We start from the raw sequence: 24,919 nt of genomic DNA, 5'->3' as shown, positions 1-24,919 counted from the left end.
TTTTTTTTTTAGTGAAGGCAAAAACTGAAGAGAATTCTTCACCAGATGACCTGCAGCACCAGAAATGTTAAAGGATGTTCTTCAGACAGAAGGAAAATGATAACATATAGAAATTTAGATCTACAGAAAGGAATGAAGATCACTGGAAAGACTAAATATTGGGGTAAATGTAAAAGAAACTTGTCTCAAGTTCTTTAAAAGATTATTGATTGTTTAAAGCAGTAATAATAATGTGTTGTAGGATTTACAATCACATAAAAATAAAATAAATGGTAACACTAACACAGAGGATGGGAGAGGGGAAATGGGATTATACTGTTATAAGTTCTTATGGGGGCAGTGGTGGTTCAGTGGTAGAATTCTCACCTTCCATACAGCAGACCCAGTTAGATTCCCAGCCAATGTACCTCATGTGAGTCACCACCCACCCTTCAGTGGAGGTTTGTATGTTGCTATGATCCTGAACAAGTTTCAGCAGAGCTTCTAGATTAAGAGGGACTGGGAAAAAAGGCCTGGTGATCTACTTTCAAAAATCAGCCAATGAAAATAAATCACAATGGTCTGATTCATAACAGATCACAAGGATGACACAGGGCTGAGAGGCATTTCGTTCTGTTGTGCATGGGGTCTCCATGAGTCGGGGGTCAACTCCACAGCAGCCATCAACAACACCAAGGTTCTTACGTAATTTGAGATGTAGCATAATGTTATTTGAAGATAGACTGTGACAAGTAAAAGATCTGTATTATAAATCCAAGTCCTAGTACGATTACTTGAGAGAAAGAGATCAAATAAGCCAATAGTGAAGAAAAATAAACCAGAAACATTCATTCCAAAGAAGACAGGAAAAGGAAGATAAAAAGAACAAAGAACAGTTAAGGCATATAGAAAATAAAAAATAATATTTTAAAATTGATCAATGTAATCCACACCATGTCAACAGAATAAAAGAGAAAAACCATCTGAGCATCTTAACAAATGCAGAAAAGCATTTGACAAAATTCAACACCCATTCATGATTGAAAAAAAAAAATTTTTTCAGGAAACTAGGAATAGAGGAGAACTTCCTCAAAATAATAACTAGCATATACAAAAAACCTATAGCTAACATTATACTTAATGGTGAAAGACTGAATCTTTTCTCCCTAAGATCAGAAACAATGCAAGGATAGCCACTGTCACCACTTTTATTCAGCATAATGCTGGAAGTTCTAACCAGTGCATTAATGTGAGAAAATGAAATACAAGGCATTCAGATCAGAAAAGAAGAAATAAAATTGTCCCTATTTGCAGGTGTCATCCCCCATCTGTCAGTTTGTTGTACTGTGGTGGCCTGCATGTTGCTATCATCCTGGAAGCCATGCCACTGGTATTTCAAATACCAGCAGGGTCACCCATGATGGAGAAGTTAAACCAGAGAAGATCAAGACAGTCTAGGAAGAAAGGCTTGGGGGTCTACTTCCAAAAATTGGCCAATAAAAACTCCACGGATCACAACAGAATATTGTCCAATATGGTGCTGAGAGATGAGCCTCCTGGGTTAGAAGGCAAACAAAATACACGGCGACCACAACAACAGACTCGAGTGAAACAATGAACGTGAAGATGGTACAGAACCAGGCAATGTTTCATTTTGTTATACACGGGATCACCATGAGTCAGAGCTGACTTGATGGCAACTAACAACAACAACAATTTGCTGATGACATGACTGTCTATATAAAAAATCTCAACTAATTTATAAAAATATTCCTAAAACTAATGAGTTCAGCAAGGTTGCAAGATAGAAGATAAACATACAAAAATCAACTGTATTTCTATATGGACAGAGAAATTAAAAACCCAGTACCATTTACAATTATTCAAAAAGAATATTTAGGTATAAATCTAACAAAACATGTACAGGACTTGTACTCTGAAAACTACAAAACACTAATAAAGGGAATCAAAGAATATCTAAATAAATAGAGATGCATGCCTTATTTATTGACTGGAAGACTCAACATAGTAAAAAATGTCAATTCTGCTCAACTGATATACAAATTCCTAGTAAGAGTTTTTGTACATATAGACAAGATTAACCTAAAATTTACATGAAAAGTCATAGGAAGTGGAATAGTTAAAACAATTAAAAAAACAGCAAGAGTAGAAGTGGAAGGAATCATTCTTCCTAATTTCAAGACTTATTATATAGCTACTGAAGTCAAGACACTATGGTATTGGCAGAGGGATAGACAATGCAACAGAATAGAGAACCCAGAAATAGGCCCACATAAATACACCAAACTGATTTTTGACAAAATGCAAAAGCAATTTGATGGAAGAAAGACAGCCTTTACAACAATCATGCTGGAGCAATTGGACAATAGACAAAAAAAGAACCTTGACGCAAGTCTCATAGCTTATACAAAAAATAATTCAAAATGGATCACAGATTTACATACCATATTTTCAAGCAAATAACTTGCACCTTCTGCATTAGTTTGCAGGCTGCATCTTCCCCCCACGAGGTATTTTCATAAGCACACTATGCTAATTTTTTTTATAGCAACATGTGGAAGAGAATAGGCATGGGGGAGCTTGCGAAGATGCCTTGTGGCAGGGAAGGCACGAGTGGCAAACAAATGCAGAAGGCACACGCTATTTGTGTAAAAATATAGTATAAAACTATAAAACTTTTAGAAGAAAATCTTCAGGATCTAGGGTTAGTCAAAGAGTTTTTAGACTTGACGCCAAAGGATGATTTATAAAAGGACGATTTACAAAAATTATAAACTACCACTCCACAAAAGATCCTATTATGAGGATGAAAAGACAAGCTGTAGACTGTGAGAAAATATTTGCAAGCCATATATCTGACAAAGGACTAGAATCTAGAATACATAAAGAACTCTCAAAACTAAACAGTAAAAAAGTAAATAATCCAATTAGAACATGGTCAAAGACATGAAGAGACATTCCACAGAAGACAGATGGAAATAAGCACTTAAAAAGATGTTCAATATCATTATCAACTAGGGAATTGCACATTAATACCACAATGAGATATCACTACACACCCATCAAAATGGCTAAAATAAGAGAGTGACAGCACGAACTGATAGCAAGGATACGTAGACACTGGATCACTCATACATTGCTGGTGGAACTGTAAAATAGTACAGTGACTCTTGAAAACAATTTGGCGGTTTCTTAAAATACTAAAACTGCAACTACCATATGACCCAACTCCTAGGCATTTATCTCAGAGAAATGAAAACATGTTCACACAAAAATCTGCACACGGATATTGTACCAACTTCATGCATTGTACACCACAGACTGGAAATAATCCAGGGGTTCTTCAACAGGTAAATGGTTAAACAAACTATGATACATCCATACCACGGAATACTACTCAACGATAAAAGGAATCATCAGACAATTATGCTGAATGAAAAAAAAAAAAGCCAATTCCAAAAGGTTGTGTAATGTGTGATTCTACTTATACAACATTCTTAAAGTGACAACACTGCATGTGAATCTACAATTATCTCAAAACGAAAAGTTTAATTAAAATAAAGGAAAAAACACACTGATGGGCATACGTCAAACGGGCACAGAAGCCAACCAAAAGAATTCTCCGTGGTCAAGACTGGAGAAATTTGAGCAGCAAAGTAAATAAAGTAGTATTTGCATTATAAACCAAAGTATAAAATAAATATCCTCAAGTCTATACTGATATAAATGGCTGAATAAATTAATGGGGAGAAAAAAAAAATCTTCACTCAGAAAAATTCCAAATAAATTATGTAACTATTCCACACTAAAAAAGGGACCATAACTCCCCAGTCCTTAAGTATGGGCTACACATAATGACTTCCTTCCAAAGAGTACAGTACGGAAAAACCCAAACCCATTGCCGTTGAGTCAATTCTGACTCATAGTGACCCTACAGGACAGAGTAGAACTGCTTCACAGGGTTTCCAAGGAGTGGCTGGTGGATTCAAACTGGCAACATTTTGGTTAGCAGCTGAACTCTAAACCACTGCGCCACCAGAGCTCCACGGTATTGAAAGGGGGTTTTAAAAGAAGAATAATTTTACAGTGGAGAAACCTGAAAAAAAGTACTTCAGTTAAGTGTCCAGGTCAACATCAACAGTCATAAATCATGTTAAAAATATGTAAATGAAAAAATTATACTAATGCAGAATGGTTATTTGCTGCTGGGGTCTAAGGAGAGGATGGGTACTGGAGAGAAGTGGATGTGGCTATAAAAGGGCCACATGAGGGATCCTTGTGGTGATGGAAATGTTCTGTATCTTTTTGGTATCATTTAGGTATGATGTGATGAAAATGGCACTTTATCTCTGTGATCTTCCTCTGAAACACCCACAGTATCACTCTAATCATGAGGAAAACATCAGGAAAATTACAATAGAGGGTTATTCTTACAATACCTAAGCAGCACTCCTCAAAACTATCAATGTCATCAAAAACAAAAAAAAACGTCTGAAAACTGTCACAGCCAAGAGGAGCCTAAGGAGACATGACAACCAGATGTAACATGGCATACTGTATGGGATTCTAGAACAGAAAAAGGACTTAAATAAAAACTAAAGAAATCTGAAAAAACTGTTCTTACGGTTGTTGTTAGTGCTGTTGAGTCAGTACAGATTCACAGCGACTCTATGTACAATAGAACAAAACACTGCTGGTTCCTGCACCATTCTCACAATCGTTGCTATGCTTGAGCCCATTGTTGCAGCCACTGTGTCAATCCATCTTGTTGATGGTCTTTCTCTTTTTCACTGACCCTCTACTTTACCAGGCATGATGTCCTTCTTCAGGGACTGGTCCCTCTCATATCTGAAGTACGTGAGACAAAGTCTCCCCATTTTTGCTTCTAAAGAGCACTCTGGCTGTACTTCTTCCAAGACAGATTTGTTTGTTCTTCCAATAGTCCATGGTATATTCAACATTCTTCCCTAACACCGTAAGTCAAACACATCAATTCTTCTTCAGTCTTCCTTATTTATTGTCCAGCTTTCACACACATATGAGGCAATTGGAAATACCATGGCTTGGGTCAGGAGCACCTTAGTCCTCGGAGCAACATCTTTGCTTTTAAACAGTTCAAGAGGTCTTTTGCAGCAGATTTGCGCAGTGCAATATGTCGTTTGATTTCTTGACTGCTGCTTCCATGGATACTTATTGTGGATCTAAGTAAAATAATATCCTTAACAACTTCAGTATTTTCTCCATTTATCATGATGTTGCTTATGGATCCATTTGTGAGGACTTTTGCTTTCTTTATGTTGAGGTGCAATCCATATCGAATGCTGTAGTCTTTCATCTTCATCAGTAAATGCTTCAAGTTCTCTTCACTTTCAGCAAGCAAGGTTGTGTCATCTGCATATCGCAGGCTATTAATGAGTTTTCCTCCAATCCTGATGCCGCGTTCTTCAGGTAGTCCAGCTTTTCAGATTATTCGCTCAATATACAGATTGAATAAGTATGGTAAAAGGATACAACTCAGACACATGTCTTTCTGGATTTTAAAACGTTCTGTTTGAACGATTGCCTCTTGGTATATGTACACTTCTGCATAAGAACAATTAAGTGTTCTGGAATTCCCATTCTTCAAAATATTATCCATAATTTGTTATGGCCCACATAGTTGAATGCCTTTGCATAGCCAATATACACAGGTAAGCGTCTTTCCAGTATTCTCTGCTTTCAGTGAAAATCCATCTGACATCAGCAATGATATCCTTTGTTCCACATCCTCTTCTGACTGTGGCTTGAATTTCTGGCAGTTCCCTGTTGATGTACTGCTGCAACCACTTTTGAATTATCTTCAGCAAAATTTTACTTGTGTGTGATATTAATAGTACTGTTCAATAATTTCCACATTCTGTTGGATCACCTTTCTTTGAAATGGGGACAAATATAGATCAGTCAGTTGGCCAGGTAGCTGTCTTCCAAATTTCTTGGCATAGACAAGTGAGCTCCTCCAGCACTGCATCTGTTTGTTGAAACATCTCAATTGATATTCCATCAGTGCCTGTAGCCTTGTTTATTGCCAATACCTTCAGTGCAACTTGGATTTCTTCTTTCAGTACCATTGGTTCCTGATCATATACTACCTCCTAAAATGGTTGAACATTGACCAATTCTTTTTGGTACAGTAACTGTGTATATTCCTTCCATCTTCTTTTGATGTTTCCTGCATCGTTTAATATTTTGCCTAAAGAATCTTTCAATACTGCAACTCGAAGCTTGAATTTTTTCTTCAGATCTTTCAGCTTGAGAAATGCTGAGTGTGTTCTTCCCTTCTGGTTTTCTAATTTCTGGTCTTTGCACATTTCATTATAATATTTTAATTTGTCTTTGTGAGCAGCATTTGAAATCTTCTGTTCAGCTTTTGCTTCATCATTTCTTCCGTTCACTTTAACTGTTCTAGGTTCAAGAGCAAGTTTCAGAGTCTCTTCTGACATCCGTTTGGACTTTTTTGCTTGACTTTGTAATGACCTTTTGCTTTCTTCATGTACGATCTCATCCCACAACTTGTCTGGTCTTCAGTCATTAGTGTTCAATGCATAAAATCTATTCCTGAGATGGTTCCTAAATTCAGGTGGCATATACTCAAAGTCATATTCTGGCTTATTTTAATTTTCTTCAGCTTCAACTTGAACTTGTATGTGAGCAATTGATAGTCTGTTTCTCAGTCGGTCCCTGGCCTTGTTCCGACTTGAGCTTCACCATCATCTCTTTCTACAGATATAATTGATTTGATTCCTGTGTATTCCATCTGGCAAGGTCCACATATATAGTTATCATTTATGTATTTGTTCATTAACTGTAACAATTGTACTAAACTAATGTAAGGTGTTAATAATAAGAGAAACCATACGGGGGGTATATGCAACATTCCATTTTCATCACATCATATCAAGGGTACATGGGTACTATATGCTCAATTTTTCTGCAACTCTAGAACTGTTCTAAAAAAGAAAGTCTATTAATAAATAAATGGGCAGTTTCTTACAAAGCTAAACATAGTCTTTCCATACAATTCAGTAATTGTGCTCCTAGGTATTCACCCAGTTCAGCTGAAAATTTATGTTCACACAAATACTCAAAATGAATGTTTATAGCAACTTTATTCATAAACACCAAAAACTGGAAGCAAACAAAATGTCTGTCTTAGTCATCTAGTGCTGCTATAACAGAAATACCACAAGTGGTTGGCTTTAACAAATAGACATTTATTCTCTCACAGTCTAGTAGACCAGATGTCCAAATTCAGAGCACCAGCTCTAGGGGAAGGCTTTCTCTTTCTGTTGGCTCTGGAGGAAGGTCCCTGTCATCAGTCTTCCCCTGGTCTTGGAGCCTCTCAACACAGGAACCCCAGGTCCAAAGGACCCACTATGCTCCTGGTGCTGCTTCCTTGGTGGCATGAAGTTCCCCTATCTCTCTGCTCACTTCTCTCTTTTATATCTCAAAAGAGACTGACTAAAGATATAACCTAATCTTGTCAATTGAGTCCTGCCTCATTAACATAATTGTCTCTAATTCTGTCTCATTAACATTGTAGAGGTAGGATTTGCAACACATAGGAAAATCACATCAGATGACGAAATGGCGGACAATCACACAACACTGGGAATCAAGGTCTAGCCAAGTTGACACACATTTTGGGGGGACACAATTCAATCCATAATAATGTACTTTAATAGATGAATAGATAAAATGTGGTATGTTTATATGAAGGAATATTATTCAGTGATTTTAAAAAATGAGCTGTCAAGCCACAAAAAGACATGGAGGAAACTTAAATGCATGTTGCTAAGTAAAAAAGGAAAACCCGGTGGTTGAGAGCTATGGCTGCTAACGAAAAGGTGGGCAGTTCAAATCCACCAGGCGCTCCTTAGAAACCATATGGGGCAGTTCTACTCTGTCCTATAGGGTCACTATGAGTCAGAATTGATTCAATGGCAACAGGTTTTTTAAGTAAAAGAAACCAGTCTGAAAAGGCTGCATACTGTATAATTCAACTATATGATATTTTGGAAAAGGAAAAATTATTGCAGCAGGAAGAAGATTAGTAGTTCCCAAGGGTTCTGAGGAAGGGGAGGGAGGAAAGAATAGGTAAAAAAAAGTATTTCTAGGATGATGAAACTGTTCTGTATGGAACTGTAATGGTGAGTATATGTCATGAATTTTTCAAAACACGTACCTTAATGTAAACTATGAATTGAAGTCAATGTATTAATATTAGTTCATTAATTATAACAAATATACCATATGAGGAAACTCTGGTGGCATAGTGATTAAGTGCTACAGCTCCTAACCAAAAGGTCGACAGTTCAAATCCACCAGGTGCTCCTTGGAAACTCTATGGGGCAGTTCTACTCTGTCCTGTAGGGTTACTTTGAGTAGGAACTGGCTTGATGGCAACTAGCTTGTTTGTTTGTTTGTTTTGTATACCATATGAATGGCAGGTGTTAATAATAGAGGAAACTGAATGTGGGGGGTGGAGGGTGGGTGTGGAGGGGATTGGGTGGTTGTATGGAATTCCATGTACTATCTGTTTGGTTGTTCTATAAATCTAAAATTGTACTTAAAAACTAAGTCTATAAATTACTTTAAAATAAATAAATAATAGAGGAACAAAGAACAGATAAGACAAATAGAAAACAAGCTGCACATTGGTAAACTTAAACTCAAACATATAGATAGATAAATTAAATGTAAATAGTCTAAACACTCTAATTAAAAGGCAGAGATTGTCAAACTGAATAAAAAGCAAGATCCAATGTTATGCTGTCTATAAGAAATGCACTTTGAAGACACTAAAAGGTTAAAACTAAACATAGAAAACAACATACCGTGTACATACTATTCATAAGAAAGCTGGCCATATTAATCTCAAAGTAGACTTCAGAAAAAAAGAACAGTTACCAGGGATAAAGAGGGACTTTTCATAATAATAAAGGGATCAATTCACCAAGAAGGTATAAAAAAGGGATCAATTCACCAAGAAGGTATAACAAGCATAAATGTGCATACACCTAATAACAGCTTCAACATAAATGAAGCAAAAATTTATACAAGCCTAGTCATACTTTTTTTTAGCAATACTCTGTGACTTAGGACTTAAAGGGATGGTTAGAACTTACTCCAGTGATAATCGGTATGGATAGTGATAAAGTTTCTGCTCTCTGTTGGACTTTGGGACAGTTACCCTTTCCAAGGAGAGGTAGAATGGGTCTCTAAAAGTAACTGGGGTTTAACTGCCCATCACACTAAAAGAAGAAGAGCTTCAAGTCTGGTTTAATTTGATTTAAAAATAATGTAAAGACAGCTTTACGGAAACCCTGGTAGCATAGTGGTTAAGAGCTACAGCTGCCAACCAAAAGGTCGACAGTTTGAATTCACCAGGTGCTCCTTGTAAACCCTACCAGGCAGTTCTACTCTGTCTTATAGGGTCACTATTAGTCAGAATCAACTCAATGGCAATGGGTTTGGTTTTATTTTTTGGTTTAAACAGAGCTATTTTTTGTACACCCAAGCACATGATCTAATAATAATATCCACTGCATATACATATTATTAAATAGATAATTGTGGTCATCATTATGTCTGATCATTATGTCTGTTCATTTTGTGGATTGCAATTCTCTACCCCTTTGAAGTTAGGCATGTCCATGTCACTTGCTTCGACTAAGAAAATATGAATGGATATGAAGCATGTCATTTAGGGGTGAATGCTTTAAGATCCAGTGTATGACTTACCATGTTCTCTTTTCCAGTTTTTCATGAAAGCATCTGTGAAAATAAAACCCCTATCATCTTGTGCTCAAGTGAATACAATAGCAGAGATCCCCACCAATCATTTTTGCATATACAGCATGAATGAGAATTAAGCCTTTGTTGTGTTATGTTGCTGAGAGATGGGCATTCTTTGTTACTGAACTATATCCCATTTAGTAATAAATGCATTGATTATGTAAGTTCATATGCCATTTTTCTTAGAAATGTAAGAAGGTCCTATTGGCACTTCTAATCTTGAAAGCCAGCAAATTACCAACCGGAAACTTTCATCAAACATGAAATTAGAAGTACAACCTCAATGAAGAAATATGCTGTGAAAGGTGACTTGTATCCATCCTCTGGGCAGTGCATAGAAAAACTGAAGTCTTATTAAAGAAAACCAAGGTAATAATACAAAACTGTTTCTAGTGAACCACTGCTCTAGATTTTAAATCTCTATACTTTTATTCTACGCAAAGATGACCCCATTCTAACAGTCATGTCCTGCCTTCTTAATCAAACAAATTCTGTTTAAGAAATGAAGAGTCCATTTCAACCAACTGGCTTAAGGACTAAATGACTTGACTTCATGCTGGACTTTAATTCCAAATACTACAATGACACACTTATTTTGACCATTCATTGCCTTTGTAGGTAACAAATAAATCAGTGTTTTTGACCCCAAACACTTAAGTATGCCAACATTTCACCATGAAGCTACCAATTTCCTTCCTAGCCCCTGATCCACACATATTCCAAAAGATTAACACACAAAAATTAATCCAAGTATTTTTCCCTTTTATCAAAATGCACAAGTTGAAGCCACTTCACACGTGATCCAGTTTTGCATGTGGAGCTTAAGTGCTGAGCCAAGAGAAAAGCCAGCCTTATGGGATGGAAAAAAAAAAAAAAGCAAAAGAAAAACCAACGGTGTTGCTCTATGACCATGGCCAGTAGACTGCTTTGTTAACTTCTCTCAGGTATAATCCATCATTGACAGAGTCAATTTGTTAATGCATGCTCGCTGACTAAACTAGGCCATAGCCCTACTACCATGCACACCACTACGTCCGTAGACATGCCTAACGATACTCCTTTTTGGGTTGGGCAACCGAAACCAAAAATCCTTCAGAGATATTTATAAACCGTTTACCTCTCACCGTATACATTGGTCAGATCTATTTATAACTACCAAAAAGCATTTCTGAGCACTCAGTAATCATACTATTGGGGCTTTTTACAAAGTAACAGGACACATTGTATTATAGCACAATGACTATGTAATACGTTTATTACAAAAGTACATTCCCCATACATGCACAAATCATCCTTTACTTTAATATTTTCATGATCTATTGATTTCCCATCAAGCCAATGGACATAGCATTAAAAAAACAATTCTCAAAACACTTATTCAATTGGAGCCAAAAATGCTGTACCCTTGCCATTAAAATCCTGTGAACTTTCATAACAAAACACTTGCCTTTACTAAATGCCTGGCTAGAAAATTAGGAAGTTTGAAACACTTTCAAGCCCTAAAAAGCAAAGAGTTGCAACCCATAAGTTAGAAATCAAAGAACTATTTTGCTGATCATCTTTTCACAGGTCTTTAAAAAAATCTTTTAAAATATTTGTGTACCAAAAAAAAAGTTGCTGTGGTATTTCAGTATGATGGCATAATCAGGAGATAACATAATCGAGAGTACTGTAGTGCATCAAAATGAAACTCTACTACACAGCTTACATTTCTGAACTCCTGTCAGCGTCACAAGTGTTATAAAATTCCTGGCTTGTTAGGAGGCTGTGATAACCAAGGCATTTCATGCTGTTTTAAACTAGCTTGGACTGCCAAGAAATCTGTTTCTCTCCAATTGTCCTAGTCTATTATTACATCAAACAATTTAAAAATCATGGCAGAAATGTAGAACAAAATTCATATTCTCAAAACAAAAACAAAAAAAGGACCAGGCTTGCTGGTCTGAAAGAGACTGGAGAAACCTCAAGAGTATGGCCCCCAGGTACCCTTTTAGCTCAGTACTAAAGTCATTCCCTAGCTTCACCCTTCAGCCAAAGATTAGACAGGGCTATAGTGCCAACAATAACACACGTGGGGAACATGCTTCATAGTTCAATCATGTATACGAGACTAAATGGGCACACCAGTCCAAAAGCAAAGACAAGAAGGCAAGAAGGGACAGGAAAACTGAATGAATGGCAACAGGGAACCCAGGATAGAGAAGGAGAGAGTGTTGGCACATCATGGGGCTGGCAACCAATGTCATGAAACAATTTGTGCATTAATTGTTTAATGGGAAACTAATTTGGTCCGTAAACTTTCACCTAAAGCACAATTTAAAAAAAAAATTGCAGGATCAACACAAAGTGAAATTCAAATCATTAGGCTCCTTTGTCAAAGGGTATTATTCCAAATATGCAACACTAAAAAGAGATGTACATCCTTTCTCTTGTATACTCTTCCAAAACCTTTTGTGTGGAAATCGACAAATCTTCGGTCAGACCGCAAACATTTGTTAAGCATTTACGATGTTTGTTAAGCATTTCCCTTGAGGACAGGAATAAGACAAGGATGCCCATTATCATCACTGTTATTCAATATTGTACTGGAAATCCTAGTCAGAGCAACAAGGCAAGAAAGGCAAATAAAGGGCATCCAAATTGGTAAGGAAGAAGTAAAATTATCCTTATTCTCAGATGACATGATCCTATACGTAGAAAATCCCAGAGTTTCCACAAGACAGTCACTGGAACTAATAGAGGAGCTCAACAAAGTGGCAGGGTACAAGATCAACATACAAAAATCATTTGGATTCCTCTACAGTAACAAGGAGAACTCCAAAAAGGAATTCAAGAAAACAGTACCATTTACAATAGTCCCCAAAAGGATAAAATACCTAGGAATAAATCTAACTCGCCATTGTTAGCCATTAGACAGATGCAAATCAAAACTACAATGAGATATAGTCTCACCCCTGCAAGAATCACAGTGATCAAAAAAACAGAAAATAACAAATGTCGGAGAGGTTGTGGGGAGACTGGCACTCTTATACACTGCCAGAGGAAATGTAAAATAGCACAACCACTATGGAAAACAGTATGGTGCCTCCTAAAAATCTAGAAATAGGAATACCATATGATCCAGCAATCCTACTCTAGGTATATATCCTAGAGAAATAAGGGCAGTGACATGAATAGACATATGCACACTCATGTTCATTGCAGCATTATTCACAATAGCCAAAAGACTGAAACGACTTAAGTGTAGTGTCCATCGACAGATGAATGGATAAATGAAATATGGTACATACATACAATGGAATACTATGCAACAAGAAAGAATGATGAGTCCATGAAACATCTTATAACATAGATGAATCTGGAGGGCATTATGCTGAGGGAAATAAGTCAATCATAAAAGGACACATATTGTATGATACCAGTTTTACACAAAATCAAGAACAGGTTTACACACTACAACCAATGTTCTTTGAAGGTTACCAGGAATGGGAGGAGGAGGGAGGGAGAATCACTTACTAGATAGTAGACATGTGCTAATTCTGGTGAAAGGAAAGGCAATACACAATATGGGGGAAGTCAGCATAACGTGACCAAGGTAAGTGAAGACACTGAGACGTACGCAAGAATAAAGGACAACTACAGCAAATGCTATAACATATACAATTCTGCAACAACACTAATAACAATCAAAAATTTGTGAGTCGTCTGGAGAAACCCTGAGAGTATGGCCCCCGGATACCCTTTTAGTTCAGTAATGAAATTATTCCGGAGGTTCATCTTTCATCCAAAGATTAGACAGGCCCATAAAACAAAATGAGACTAAAGGGGCACACCAGCCCACGGACAAGGCCTAAAAGGCAGGAGGGGACAAGAAAGCTGGTAACAGGGAACCCAAGGTCGAGAAGGGAGCTTGTTGACATGTCATGGAGTTGTTAATCAATGTCATAAAACAATATGTGTACTAACTGTTTAATGAGAAGCTAGTTTATTCTGTAAGCCTCCGTCTAAAGTACAAGAAAAAAAATTTATCAGTGATTAACAAGTAGATATGTATGCTACATGGGTGCGGAGGGCCTGTAGAGTTGTGGGCATTTGTATATACATATTTGTACGTGCTGCATATATACTCATATATATCACAGAGCACATAGAGGATACAGTTATGGAAACTTCTTAGACATAGCCAAACACCTCATGGGACTGAGTTAACGGGCTTGATGGCTAAGGGCCATAGTCTCAGGGACATTTAGGTCAATTGGCATAGCAGTTCGTAAAGACAGTGCTCTACATCCTAGTTTGGTGAGTGGCATCTAAGGTCTTAAAAGCTTGTGAGCAGCCACCTAAGACACAACTATTGGTCTCTTCCTGTCTGGAGCAGAGGAGAGTGAAGGAAATCAAAGTCTCAAGGAAGCCATTAGTCCACAGGACTAATGGCCCACACAATCCACAGCCTTCTCTAACCTGAGACCAAAAGAAATAGATGGTGTCCAGCTACCACTACCAACTGCTCTGACCAGGGACACATTAGAAAGTCCCAGTTAGAATGAGAGAAAAATATAGAACAAAACTTAAATTCACAAAAAAAGACCAGAGTTACTGGACTGATAGAGACTGGAGGAATCCCAGAGACTACTGCCCTAAGATGCTCTTTTCACCTGGAACTGAAGCTACACCTAGAGGTCATCATTCAGCCACATAATAGATTGGCCTAATAAAATAAACAATAACACCAAGAGGAATGTGCCCCTTGGAAGAGTCAACTATACGAGACCAAATGAGCAACATTTGCTCAAAAGCAAAAATGAGAAGGCAACAAAGGGCAGGAACTGAAGGGATAGAAATGGGGAAAGCAGAGTGGAAATGGGAAAAGTGCTGACACATTGCAGGGATAGCAGCAAATGTCACAGAACAATTTGTGTATGAATTGTTGAATGGGAAACTAATTTGCTCTGTAAACTTTCATTTAAAGCACAATAAAATGTTCCAAATAAATAAATAAATAAACCAGTTTCTGTAGCTTCCGACTATGCCACCAGTGAGCCACCAAGGCCTCTTAATGACCGTACAAACAAAAAAAAGCCCAAACTTGTTGCTGTGGAGTCAATTTCAACCCACAGCAAGGCTATAGGACAAAGTAGAACTGTCTCATAAGGTTTCCAAGGAAAGGCTGGTGGATTCAAACTGCAGACCTTTTGTTTAGCAGCTATAGCTCTTAACCATTTATAAACAAAAAAACCAAACCTGTTGCCATCGAGTGGATTCCGACTCATATCCACCTTATAGACCAGAGTAGAACTGCCCCACAGGGTTTCCAAGGAGCGGCTGATGGATTTGAACTGCTGACTTTTTGGTTAGCAGCCACAGCACTTAACCACTAGCCACCACGGCTCCTAACCACTTATAAAACCAAAATCAAACCTGTTACTGTCAATTCTGACTCATACTGACCCTATAGAACAAAGTAGAACTGGCCCCATAGAGCTTCCGAGGATCACCTGGTGGATCCGACCTGCTGACCCTTTGGTTAGAAGCTGTAACACTTAACTACTACGCCACCAGGGTTCTCCTCAACCCCCAGCTACGTTTCTTTCTTATTCAGATCGTGTAAATCCCTTTTTATATCTTTAATCACAAAACTAAGGAAACTGAAAAGTCAGTAGTTTGAACTCACCAGCCATTTTCTTCTGTGGGAGAAAGATGTGGCAATCTGCTTCTGTAAAGATTTACAGCCTTGGAAACTCTATAGGGCCGCTGTGAGTCGGAATCAACTCGGTGACAACAGTTTTAATCACAAAACTATTCAGGGTCGACCTTCTTTTGCCAAAAATTCACCATCGCATATAGTTCATAATTTCAGTAGTGTCTCTTTATTTTTTGTTAAAAGGATAAGGAAAGTCTGAAACACATTTCTGCTTAATTCAAATAAATAAAGCTCACCAGGTTTTACAGCAGACTTGAGACCACTACTAGTAACTGAATTTTCCTAAGACTTGGGGCTGTAAAGTTCCCTTAAGATCAGGTCCCTTAAGATTCCTTATCTTATTGTGCCGGAAAACAATTGGTGCTTCTTAAATATTTATTTATGTGAACAGCTAAACTTAGGCCTGTTTATACATTAGTGTTTTCTCAAAAGTATTATGATTATTCCAATACTCAGAAAAAAGAATGACACTTTTAATAAAGCTTTAAGAGGATAATGAATATTAAATATTAAAATAATACCACACAAGCTTTGCAATAATGCACTTTACAAGTGTGAAGGCTCCAAGGTATACATGCTGTATAAATCACGTATCTTACTTACCCCAGCAGAAACAAAGACTAATCTTTAATAAGCAAACAGATAAAACGGCTGAAATATTAAAAGTGAAAATTAATGATAATTTCTTTATCATAGTCTTACCACTTTACAAAGTAGTTTGAGAGCAGGGTATGTTTCGTTCTTACTTAGAAGTAAGTTGAATGTAAGAACAGGCAAAAACATGCTGTCAAAACAGAATTTGCAACAACTATAGTAGAATGATAACTGCTAAAGATATGCTAATTTGACCAAATATTCTTAAAGATTATTAGATTCATTCTGTAACAAGTTCCTTAATGTGTGAATGGTAAAATACATATTATTTGGAAATTAAAATATGAAAGAAGTTATGGTGAAAACAGGTTAAAACACTAAATCCTCTAAAGAGTTAAAATAAACGTAGTCTTTGAGCACTCACCTTCTACAGGCCTATCTTCATAAATTTGATTCATTTATGGAGTGTTTTTGATGATAGGCAATTCCTTGTTGAAAGTTAAGTGCTCTTTTATATGAATAAATAAAGACGGCTCTGGTTTGAACTAATACATTATTTTGACAAATGTTTATCGGAAACTCAATTATAGGTCCATAAATCAGAGTTCTTTGTGCTCCATCAGGTGAGCTCACCAATGCTACCAGATGTCATGGTAAATACCAATAGGCTAATTAAAACAATTCCATGGGATGCTGTCCCTCTTACCACAATGACAGTAGTCAAAGCAGGAAGAAATATCTTATTATCTTTAACTTGCTGATATACTTTTACAAGATGTCGTGGACATATCTTCAATAAAAATAAACAAAACATTTGTCCCCTATTTACTATTGGATTAAAATAACAAAGTCGAGCAGGATGCATGATCTCCCAGACAGATGATTTTCAAACATTCCTCCCAATAAAAGGAAAAAAACCCCAAAACCCTCATCTGCATGCATCCCATGACTGAACTGTGTCCTTAGAGGCATTATTCCTTTTCCCTTTACTTTCCCCCTTTTTCCCCTCCTTCTTCTTCCTTCTCCCCTACCCTCCCTTTTTAATAGCTATTACATCCTGAAAAAGTGAGTCCTATTATACCCAACAGACTCGGCCCATTGTGCATTTGACTGCATAGTGAATGAACCTGAGTTGTTTGAAAAATTCCATAGTAAAAGCTTAACATTCTTCGTTACCAGAAGGAAAGCAATTAGCAACGCAGTTCTGGCAAAACAACAACCCTGTCTTCAACTGAAGATTAGAAAGATCTTTTACTCCACAGACTGTTGAAAGTCTCTATATCTACAGACTTTTGGAAGTCTCTATATAGTCTGAGTGTTACCAAGCATGAAAAAGGAGGGGAGAGAGACATTCAATGAAAACAACTATTTGCACATTGTAGCCAAGAGGGAATTTTTTCTTGGCATTTGATTGTCTAAGCCCAGTGAAAAATACAGAAAAATCAGATCTGAGCAATTAGCATAATGGTATAAAATAAAACCTAAGAATTCTGTCTCTTACTAATATAGCCAATATTGTGATAATTATTTCTATTTTAAACTTTTCTGGTTATAAGTTCTGACTCAGTTTTGCTCCCTATTTTCCAAAGTATATCTTCTTTATAGAGAGAGTGGTATATATTACTTTAAAATGTCTGAGTATATTTTGTGATGGAAATAGGATGTTTATCCTTTTCTGTATAATGAAGTTCTAAAGGGCTGTCTAGCAGTGGAACTGAAGGGTTCCTGCCTGTCACAGACTGCTGGACAGAACGCTATATAATTCATCCCAAACCACCACAAGTAACACAGGCCAGCATATCAGAGATTTGTCTCTAGACCAGCAAGGCAGCTCCACATGGAGTGCTGGTAGGGTAAGGCCACACATACAGAGCTCCATTACTCTCTAACTGCACTCTCCAAGCCTGTTGGCTTGCCTACCGATGATAATATAAACAGAGAATGAATGACAACTTAAAATGTTAGCTGTTGAGCTACTCTAATCTTAAACCAAAGAAATCATGTCATCAAAACTGACTTAAAAATAACAATGTCTAAATACAGCTGTTATTTGTGAAAGACAAAAAAAGAAAAATGTTGCCATTGCATCATAAGAAAGTGTTTAGAAAGAACTGAACCAGGATCTGGTCTCCTTGTGCATCCTTCATTCCACATTATGTGGGCAGCTCCTTGTAAAGAAAAGTTCTGTTTAAACAGGGGGCTGTAAAAGCCCTGAATTCGTGCAATGAAATCAAGAAACTCTTATTGGCTTGAGTTGGAAAAACCCCTATCATGCCAGGTTAATGGACAGTTGTTAAGAATAACAGACTACCCCAGCAATCTTAATATTCTTGGAAGAGTGCAAAAAAAGTTATTTTACCAACAATACTTTACGGCAGTGGGTGTTTAGGTACTTTAAAAGTGCTTTTCAACCACAGACTACCAGGAAAACACAAATCACTCCTTAGAGTGGTGATCAGTCAATTAAGCAACAGGTATTGTTATGGATTAAATTATGTTCCCCTCAAAATATGTGCTGGAATCCTAACTCCTAACCCTGTGATTCCAATCTTGTTTGGGAACAGAGTTACCTTTGTTACGTAAATTGGATCATACCCAAGTAGGATGGGTTCTAAATCTAATCACATTTGAAATATAAAAAGAGCAAATTAGACACACAGATTCTCACATGAAGGAGGGGGGCAGATATCATGTGAGGATCATCTACAAATCAAGGTACCAATGAACACATGGGACTACCTGCAAGAAAGGCATTAACATGAACAAGACCCTGATTTGGGCTTTTAGCCTCCACTTGTATTTGTGTTACAGCAGTACCAGAAAACTAAGACAGATATTTTCACCAGGTCTTATCCTTGAACAGTGCTGAACATATAGCCAGCCTTCAGAAGTCCACGCTGATGGATCTTTTCACTGCTCCTGAATGAAATCAGGTGATTTTTTGCTAGTGGCCTGTGAAATAAAACACATTTTACTCACTTCTCCAGGGGTTAAGAAGTAGCAGCATTCTGCTGCTATCGGAAATCCCCAGAAACACTATGCAAACACCGCCGAGGAACAAAGATCTGTACTGCCCCTGATCTAATTGAGTTTATAGTCTAGTCAGCAAGACGTGTTATCTGGTACGAAACAAAAACCATGTAATACCAATGTTTAATCTTGAAGCGAAAAAGGGACTCTATGATCCAGAAAAAAATCAGAAGGATAATACCAAGAAATATTTACTGAAACCCTACCAAACACACATTTACACACACTTCCAAAGGCCAGAAATGGCATGCAGTTTAAGCCTTACTCCTGATCTCATTATTAATTATATTTCCTATATATCAGGAATAGTATGTACCTCACGATACTCAAATGAAAAACTAAGATGTTATACGTGGAAGAATTAAACTTCTTTGCATGTTGTTATTGTTAGGAGCCATTGAATAGGTTCTGACTCATAGTGACTGTATACACAACAGAACTAAACACTGTCTGGTCTTGTGACATCCTCACAATCATTGCTGTTTGAGCCCATTGTTGTATCCACTAAGTCAATCCATCTCATTGAAGGTCTTCCTCTTTTTCACTGACCCTCTACCTTGCCAAGCATGATATCCTTCTCCAGGGATTGATTCTTCCTGATAACATGTCCAAAGTACATGAGAGGACGTCTCACCAGCCTCACTTCTAAGTAACATTCTGGCTGTATTTCTTCCAAGACAGACTTGTTTGTTTTTCTGGCTGGTAGTCTACGGCATATTCAATATTCTTCTTCAACGACATAACTCAGTTGCATCCATTCTTCTTTGGCCTTCCTTATTCATTGTTCAGCTTTTGCATGTATAGGAGACAATTAACAATACCATGACTTGGGTCAGGTGCACCTTAGTCCTCAGAGTGACATTCTTGCTTTTGAACACTTTAAAAAGATCTTTTGTAGCAGATTTTACCAATGCAATACGGCATTTGATTTCTGGACTGCTACTTCCTTGAGCATTGATTGTGGATCCAAGTAAAATGAAATCCTTTTCTTTTTCTTTTCTTCACTTATCATGATGTTGCTTATTGGTCCAGTTGTGAGGATTTCTGTTTTCTTTATGTTGAGGTGTAATCCATACTGAAGGCTGTAGTCTTTGATTTTCATCAGTGTTTCAACTCATCTCCCCTTTCAGCAAGCAAAATTGTGTCATCTGTATATCACAGGTTGTTGATGAGTCAGCCTTCCTCCAATCCTGATCCCCATTCTTCTTTATATAGCCCAGTTTCTCAGATTATTTGCTCAGCATACAAACAGAATAAGTATGGTGAAAGCATACAATCCTGACACACACCTTTCCTGATTTTAAACATGTAGTATCTCCTTGTTCTGTTTGAACAAGTGCCTCTTGGTCTATGGACAGTTCTTCATGAGCACAAGTCAATGTTCCAGAATTCCCATTCTTCACAATGTTATCCATAATTTATTATGATCCACATAGTAGAATGCCTTTGTGTAGTCAATAAAACACAGCCAAGATTCATCTGACATTAGCAATGATATCCCTTGTTCCAGGCCCTCTTCTGAATCTGGCTTGAATTTCTGGCAGCTCCCTGTCGATGTACTGCTGCAACCTTTTGAATTATCTTCAGCAAAATTTTACTTGGGTGTGCTATTAATGATACTGTTCAATAATTTCTGCATCCTGTTGGATCACCTTTGTTTTGAATGAGCACAAATACGGATCTCTTCAGTTGGTTGGCCCGGTAACTGTCTTTCAAATTTCTTGGCATAGATGAGTGAGCTCTTCCAGCACTGCACCCATTTGTTGAAACATCTTAATTGCTGTTCCTCAATTCCTGGAGCCTTGTTTTTCACCAATACCTTTAGTACAGCTTAGGCTTATTCCTTCAATACCACTGGTTCTTGATCATATGCTACCTCCTGAAATGGCTGAACATGAACGAGTTCTTTTTGGCACAGTGACTGTGTGTATTCTTTCCATCTTCTTTTGATGCTTCCTGTGTTGTTTAATATTTTCCCCCATAGAATCCTGCAATATTGAAACTCGACGCTTGAATTTTTCTTCAGCTCTTTCTAACTTCTGGTCTTTAAACATTTCATTAAATACTTTACTTTGTCTTCTCAAGCCACCCATTGAAATCTTCTGTTCACCTCTTTACTTCATCATTTCTCCCTTTTGCTTTAGCTACTCTACATTCAAGAGCAGTTTCAGAGTCTCTTCTGACATCCATTTTGGCTTTTCATTCCCATCTTTTTAATGACCTTCTGCTCTCTTCATGGATGGTGTCCTTGATGTTGCCCACAATTCGTCTGGTCTTCAGTCATTAGTGTTCAATGCATCAAAGATATTCTTGAGATAGTCTCTAAATTCAGGTAGGATATGTTCATGGTCATACTTTGGCACTCGTGGATTTAATTTTTTTTTCAGCTTCAACTTGAACTTGCATATGAGCAATTGATAGTCTGTTCTGCACTCGGCCCCTTGCCTTGTTCTGACTGATAATAATGAGCTTCTCCATCTCTTCCCACAGATGTAGTCGATTTGATTCCTGTGTATTCCATCCGATGAGGTCCACGTGTATAGTCACCATTTATGTTGTTGAAAAAAGGTATTTCCAATGAATAGGTCACTGGTCTTGCAAAATTCTATCATGCAATCTCCAGCGTCATTTCTATCACCAAGACCATTTTTCCAACCACGGATCCTTCTTGTTTCCAACTTTCGCATTCCGATCACCAGTAATTATCAATGCATCTTGATTGCATATGTGATCAGTTTCAGACTCCGAAGTTGATAACAATCTTCAATTTTTTCATCTTTGGCATTAGTGGTTGGTGCATAATTTGAATAATAGTCATATTAATTAGTCTCTCTTTCAGGCTTTTGGATATTATCCTATCACTGACAGCATTGTTCTTCAGTACAGATCTTGAAATGTTCTTTTTGAAGATGAACGTGATGCCATTCCTCTTCAATTTGTCATCCCCAGCATGTACACCATATGATTGCTCAATTTAAAATGGCCAATACTGGTCCATTTCAGCTCACTAATGCCTATGATACTGATTTTTATATTAATTCCAAATTTTTCATTTGAGTACTGCTATTTTATAAAAGCAATTTTGTAAAGATGACATGACATCAAAAGTAAGTTAAAAATATACTTCATACTGGTGAAAGAATGTCAAATGTAGAAAATTTCAGGGATAGTTATAATCTACAAAACACTATCACATACAGTATCCCTCTGATTTTTCATAGCAGCCCAGTGAGATATTATTATTTTAATACTATCATTATTATTATGTCATTCTTATTCTACATATATAGAAACTAAGACTTAGAGAGCTTAAATGACTCATCAGGATCACCCAGCTAATAATGGCAAGGCTGGAACCAAACTCAGGTCTTTGGGCTTCGAATCAAAATCTCCATGATACAATGAGAAGTAATTGCTTATTCAAGCCAAGAATTACTACTCAGAAGAATGACTCTACAGTTGTCACCAGTCAAAAGAGAATTTTTAAAGATCAGCAAAGGCAGCTTTTGAGTTCTGTACTAGGCAAAAATTACGCAAAAAGAAAAAACAATCCCTTCAAACTACATCTTTTGGTGTTCCTCTAGTTCTTTGCTACCACCAAAGCGATATATTTAGGAGAAAGGCATTCCAAGTTCCCTATACTCTGTAATTTTTATATTGTGTGAATTGAGGTTTAGTATATTCTGGAATTTAATATTTTTAAATAAAATTAGATCCCACTTTCACAAAATAAAAGGCACATAAAACAATACATACCACTTAATAAGTGTGGGATTATCCATAACAAACTAGACCTATTATTAAAATGTCGTCTTCTTGGGGAACTACAAATATGTTAACGCCAAAGGCTACAAAGTCTATGCGCAAATGCCCATTTAGAAAAGTCCAGCTTTGAATTTAATGTGATCATGAAATTGGGCTTCAACCAGAGTTAGGGTTGCGTTATGCACCTCTGACTCCCACAACCACAACGACAAGTTTTGATTTATATCACAGTTGGGAATGAGCCTCAAGATATTGTGCAGGAAATTAACATTTGGCTTTGGTATTCTCATGGTTGTACCAATACTGTAGTTAATAGTATAAACTAGGGAACCTATTAAGCAGCACATCCAATTTGTCTGTGGTTCCACTGCCCTCTAGTGGTACTCTGAAGCTAGTTATTAAGCGTGTTGTTAACATTCAAAAGTCAGCAAAACCCGTTGCCCTCCAGTCGATTTTGACTCAGTGCTTTTCAAATCAGGGTGGGCAGACCAGCAGCATCAGCAACACCTGGGAACTTCTTAAACATGCACATTTTTTAGCCCCACCTCAGAAACTCTGGAGATGGTGCCCAGCAATCTGTTTTCATGGGCCATCCAGGTAATTTTGATGCACATTAAAGTTTGAGAACCACTAGTCTGAGGGTATACTGTTACTATTTGAAGTAGGAGTGAAAGTATGTGGATGCATAAGTGCTCTTTTACAAAAGTATTGCTCATAATTTTTCTCCAGTTTTTCTAAATTTCAAAAGGCCTTTTATATGCACAGAATAACTAGGGAAAAAGCTTCCAACTTCATTGCAATATAAGTACTATAAAGCCATGACTGAACAAGATAGAAAATAATGGGATACACAGAAGAACTAGATGGTGCCTGACTACCACCACAAACCACTGTGACAGGGATTACAATAGAGGGTCCTGGACAGAGTAGGAGAAAAATGTAGAACAAAATTCAAAATCACAAAAAAGATCAGACCTATTGGTCTGACAGAGACTAGCGAAACCCCTGAGACCACAGCCCTTGGACACCCTACTAACTCAGAACTGAAGCCACTCCCAAAGTTCACCTTTCAGCCAAAGATTAGACAGGCCTACAAAACAAAAAATAACATGTGAGGAACATGCTTCTAAGTCCAACCAAGTACATGAGATCAAATAGGCAACACCTTCTCAAAACCAAAGACAAAAAGGCAGGAAGGGACAGGAAAACTGGAAGTATGGAAACAGGGACCTCGGGGTGGAAAGAGGGCAAGTGCTGACACATTGTGGGATTGCAACCAAAATCATGAAAATATGTGTACAAATTTTTGAATAAGAAACTAAGTGCTCTGTAAACTTTCACCTAAAACAATAAAATTTAAAAAAGAAAATAATGGGATAAAATAAATAAAAGTGAATTCATTAGATATTAAAAGTTCATTTTAAGAGCTTGCTAACTAGGTAATACATCTAATCAGGATCTACCATCGACTTCTTGGCTCTAAAATCAATGGGAAAACACTGTTTGTTGGGTAGAATGAATTTTCAATCCAGGTTTGTGTGGGGCATTTAATATACAGGCTCTTCAGGAGATGTACATTATATTCTATCCATATATAAATTGCCATAAATAAACTGCTATTTCCCATTAAACATACTGATAATTGAATTATTCAAATTACCAGTGATAAACTCCCACCTCCACTCTGAACTAAGGTAGAAAAATATTTGGGTCAGACTTTTAAAAAATTGTATTGTGGGCAAGTAATTTAATAACTATTCTAAAAATCATGTATAACAATGCCATCTCTAGGCTGCTGATGGTCATTTAACCTACTCATTATGCAAAGACAGCATGGTACCACAGAAAATAAATTGGACTTGAAGTCAAAACCTTAAGACTTGGTCTATGTAAACTTTGGCAAGTTATTTGGACCCTATGAATCTTGGCTTCCCCCGTTAATCACCGTGATAACACTAATATCTATATTGCAGTTTTTTGTGAGGATCAAACAAG

Source organism: Loxodonta africana, chromosome 14 (genome assembly GCF_030014295.1).
Source record: "Loxodonta africana isolate mLoxAfr1 chromosome 14, mLoxAfr1.hap2, whole genome shotgun sequence".
Lineage (NCBI taxonomy): Eukaryota > Metazoa > Chordata > Mammalia > Proboscidea > Elephantidae > Loxodonta > Loxodonta africana.
The sequence above is the reverse complement of the archived record's forward strand: the minus strand, read 5'-3'. Positions refer to the sequence as shown.